We start from the raw sequence: 5256 nt of genomic DNA, 5'->3' as shown, positions 1-5256 counted from the left end.
CGACTCCTATATGTGTTGTAACTGTACCCAATCCCGACACCTGATGACCCCAATAGAGTCGGTAAACGAGTCAAAGCACAGTACTAGCATATAGAGTCTCAATGATGTTTCAAGTAGTAAGGACTAATGGTGTACAACCAAAACCGCGGACTTTATCCACTCGATAAGTGATAACCACTTGGAAAGTCCGGATAGGGTAGTTCGATCATTCATCATATGAATATACATTTGCATGCTTCGAACATCTCTATGTTTCTTACCAATGAAACGTGGTACTCTGCATCGCAAATGCTAGTCTCAAACTCGAGCGATCCTTATCCTTATTATCGGACGGCTCAATCGACTAGGAACAGTTTAGAATATACAGTGACTATAAGATATGTTTCATGATAGACATCTCCATGTTCTACCACATCTTACATACACTATAGTATATTCAAGGTCTTTATCAAAACAACAATAGTATATCACAATATAACAATATGAAGAAAGATAAAGTCATTGCCATTAATAAAAGTGTAAATAATATTAAACAAAAGATTGTTTATACAAAGAGTCATCAAAGCCCTTAGCCACAAGTTGGCTCACCGGGCACCCACTCTTGCAATCTCCCACTTGCCCTAAAGCCAACTAGTCATACTACGTAGACCCATTGCTTCGCGATGTTTGTCAAATAATGGTCCTGGCAAGGGCTTAGTAAGTGGATCAGCGATATTGTCTGCAGAGGCCACTCTTTCGACAGTGATGTCTCCTCTTTCCACAATCTCCCGGATGATGTGGTATTTCCTCAGTACGTGTTTGGATCTTTGATGAGACCTTGGTTCCTTTGCCTGAGCAACGGCACCCGTGTTGTCACAGTACACCGGGACTGGACCAACAACTTCAGGAATGACGCCCAACTCTTGGACGAAATTCCTCATCCAAACGGCCTCTTTAGCAGCAGCTGATGCTGCAATGTATTCAGCTTCAGTGGTGGAATCCGCTGTGGTGTCCTGCTTGGAACTCTTCCAAGAGACAGCACCGCCATTGAGCATGAACACAAATCCAGAGGTTGACTTCGAGTCATCCACGTCACTTTGGAAACTAGAGTCGGTATAGCCTTCCAATTTTAGTTCTCTTCCTCCATACACCATGAACATATTCTTAGTCCTTCGTAAGTATTTAAGAATGTCCTTCACGGCTTTCCAATGCATTTGACCGGGATTAGCTTGATATCTGCTCGTGACACTCAGAGCAAATGCTACATCCGGTCTGGTAGATATCATCCCATACATGATACTACCTATGGCTGACGCATATGGTACATGTGTCATTTTCTCTATCTCTTCATCAGTCTTGGGACACATAGACTTGGATAGAGAAACTCCATGACACATGGGTAGATGTCCTCTCTTGGACCCATCCATTGAAAACCGTTTCAATATGGTGTCGATGTAGGTTGATTGAGTGAGTCCTATCATTCTCTTAGATCTATCTCTATAGATCTGTATCCCAAGAATATAGGATGCCTCACCCAAATCCTTCATCGAGAATCTACCTGATAACCATATCTTTGTTGACTGCAACATCCCTAAATCATTCCCAATGAGTAGGATGTCATCAACATAAAGTACTAAGAATGTCACAGCATCCTTAACTACTTTCTTGTACACGCATGGTTCCTCCGGATTCTTGATGAAACCAAAATCTTTTATTGTTTCATCAAATTTTTGGTTCCAACTTCTTGATGCTTGTTTTAGACCATAAATTGATCTCTGTAGCTTGCATACCTTATGCTCGCTTCCCATGGATGTGTACCCTTCAGGCTGCTTCATATAGATTTCTTCCTTAATGTCTCCATTAAGAAACGCAGTCTTCACATCCATTTGCCATATCTCATAGTCATACCATGCAGCTATGGCAATAAGGATTCTTATGGACTTGAACATTGCAACTGGTGAAAAGGTTTCATCATAGTCAACTCCTTGTCTTTGAGTATAACCTTTTGCCACCAATCGCGCCTTGTAGGTCAATACCTTACCATCAGGCCCAAGCTTTCTCTTGTAGATCCATTTACACCCTATTGGAACAATTCCATCGGGAGGATCTACTAAAGACCAAACTTGGTTTGTATGCATCGAATCTATTTCCGACTGCATAGCTTCAAGCCATAAATTTGAATCCGCATCAGAAATTGCTTCCTTGAAGTTTCTTGGATCACATCCAACATCGGGTTCATCTTGATCCCCTTCAAGAAGAAGACCATATCGAATAGGAGGTCTAGAAGTCCTCTCGGATCTTCTAGGTATAGGCGTGTCCAGCAATGGTTCCTGAGGTGTAGGATTGTTATTTTGTATTTCGGGTTCTTCTCGAATTTCTTCGAGTTCCATCATCTCGCCTTTCTTATCCAATAAGAACTCCTTCTCCAAGAAGGTGGCATTCCTTGAAACAAACACCTTTGTTTCAGCAGGATAATATAAATAATATCCGATTGAATTCTTCGGATACCCTACAAAATAACATAAGCTGGATCGACTATCCAACTTATCTCCCATTGTCCGCTTCACGTAAGCAGGACATCCCCAAATCCTCAAGTACGAATACTTAGGAGCTTTGCCATTCCATAACTCGTATGGTGTTTTGTCCACTGCTTTAGTGTGGACGTTGTTCAACAACAATACCGCCGTTTCAAGCGCATAGCCCCAAAACGAAGGTGGAAGCTCAGTGAAGCTCATCATGGACCGAACCATGTCCAACAAAGTTCGATTACGACGCTCCGATACACCATTAAGCTGTGGTGTCATAGGAGGAGTCCACTGAGAGAGAATCCCATTCTCTTTTAGATTGTCCAAAAACTCGGTACTCAAGTTATTCTCCACCTCGATCCGATCGAAGTGCTTTAATACTTTTACCTATCTTGTTTTCTACTTCAGCCTTGAATTCTTTGAACTTTTCAAATGCTTCAGACTTATATTTCATTAAATATAAATACCCATACCTTGAATAATCATCAGTAAAGGTAATGAAGTAGGTGTGGCCATATTGAGTCCCAACTCTAAATGGACCACAAACATCTGTATGGATCAAATCCAACAGATTCTGACTACGCTCAGGTTTCCCCTTAAAAAGAGATTTAGTCATTTTTCCTTTTAGGCAGGATTCACAAGTAGGTAGAGAGTTAATATCAGACATATCAAACATGCCCTCTCCCACTAGCTTATTCATCCTCCTTGAGGAAATATGACCTAGCCTAGCGTGCCAAAGGTTTGCCGGGTTTTGGCTATCGATTTTTCTTTTGTTTGTTATTTCCGGTTTATCAACATAATTTATTGGAACGTCTTTTAGTTTTAAGTTGTATAGATCGTTTTCAAGTTGTCCATTTCCAATCAAACATTCATTCTTGTAAATATTGCAAATCCCATTCACAAAATTGCAAGAATAACCATCTCTATCAAGCATAGGAACAGAAATAATGTTTTTAATCAAATCCGGAACAAATAAAACATCTCTTAAAAGTAACTTAAAACCGTTCTGCAAAATTAAATAAACATCTCCCACGGCTTTTGCTTCAACTCTGGAACCATTTCCGAGCCTCAGCTGGGTCTCACCCATTCTAAGCCTGCGACTTCTTGTCATCACCTGCAAATCATTGCAAATGTGAGATCCACATCCGGTATCCAATACCCAAGAATTAGTATTAAGTGAAACATTTATTTCAATATAGAACATACCCTTTGCAGTTCGCAACTGCTCTAGATATTCCTTGCAGTTACGCTTCCAATGACCGGGCTTCTTGCAGTAATGGCAAACATCCTTGGATTTTTCCATGTTTGAAGCCTTTGTCTTGTACTTCTTCTCGGGTTCGATTTTCTTGGGTGGGGCAGAACGTTTCTTACCCTTTGTACTTGGCCCCTTCTTAGCAGAAGAAGAGGAGCCCACCAAGAAAGCCGGTTTATCCTTCTTTAATGTGGATTCATATGTCACAAGCATATTGACCATCTCTTCAAGGGAGGCCTCTATCTTGTTCATATTGAAATTTACCACAAATCCGTCAAACGAAGAAGGAAGAGACAGAAGTAGTAAGTCCACGTTGAGTTCATGCTCCAACACCAAATCAAGGGTTACCAACTTCTGTATGAGCCAAATCACTCGTACCCCATGATCACGGACCGAAGTCCCTTCACGCATGCGACACGTCATTAGCTCCTTTACAGTAGCGAACCTTTCAGCCCTCGATTGAGCCCCAAAAAGTTCCTTGAGTTGAACGTGAATGTCAGTAGCATTCACGGTGTCCTCAAATCGCCTCTGGAGTTCATCAGACATCGAGGCTTGCATATAGCATTTGGTCTTGATATCATGGTCCCACCATGTATCAAGCTTGGCTAACTCCTCCGGACTTACGTCAGCTGGTGCTTCCTTCGGAGGAGATTTTTCTAACACGTAGAGCATCTTCTCCGAAGTCAAGACAATCTTCAACTTACGGAACCATTCCGTATAGTTTGCGCCAGTCAACTTATTTTGTTCGAGGATCGAGAAAAGTGGATTACGCGAATTCATCTTATGAAATACTGAAAAGAAACAGACAAATATCAGTGATTGTTTAAGTAATTTACTAAGACATAAAATAGGCGAAATTTATTTTATGAATCTCACTCCCACTATTTTAACGATTTCACTACCCTCTAGTGAAAACGGGAAACTGTTTTCCTTAGTGAGAACATGGAGTCCAATTGACAAACTTATGGTCCCGAATAATATCAGCCAACCATAATTTTCAAAAGGTAGAGCCCAATTGCTTCCAAAGCAACCTCCACGTTTTTACCTCATGTCCAATAAGGGCCCAATAATATGACGCCGATTATTGTGACATGTCAAGATGACCCATCAATATTAAGTTGTGATGGACGGTCGCCATGTGGATCCCCCAATAATATGAGCCGATCCCATGGGAGTTCCACCCAACTTACAACATGTGTCGATCCAATGTACAGCTTTCCGACGAACGGGCCCCCCCAATAATATGAGCCGGACCGTATCCGCGGGTAGCATCTCATACATTGATCGTTGATGGAAGGTAGGAACATTTAAACAAATTTAAATTTCCTTTATTTATCTTGATATCAATTTTAAATCATATTTAAAATGAGGGATTTTTAATTATAAAAATTTGTCTCATCATTTTTAAAATTTTTTTGTATGCTTGCCGGATTCACACAATTATGTCTAAAACATGCATACAACTATAATATCACATATTATATAGGATGATCGATTCCA

The sequence above is a fragment of the Henckelia pumila genome, chromosome 2 (assembly GCF_033568475.1).
Source record: "Henckelia pumila isolate YLH828 chromosome 2, ASM3356847v2, whole genome shotgun sequence".
Classification (NCBI taxonomy): domain Eukaryota; kingdom Viridiplantae; phylum Streptophyta; class Magnoliopsida; order Lamiales; family Gesneriaceae; genus Henckelia; species Henckelia pumila.
This window is presented reverse-complemented; position numbering follows the sequence as displayed.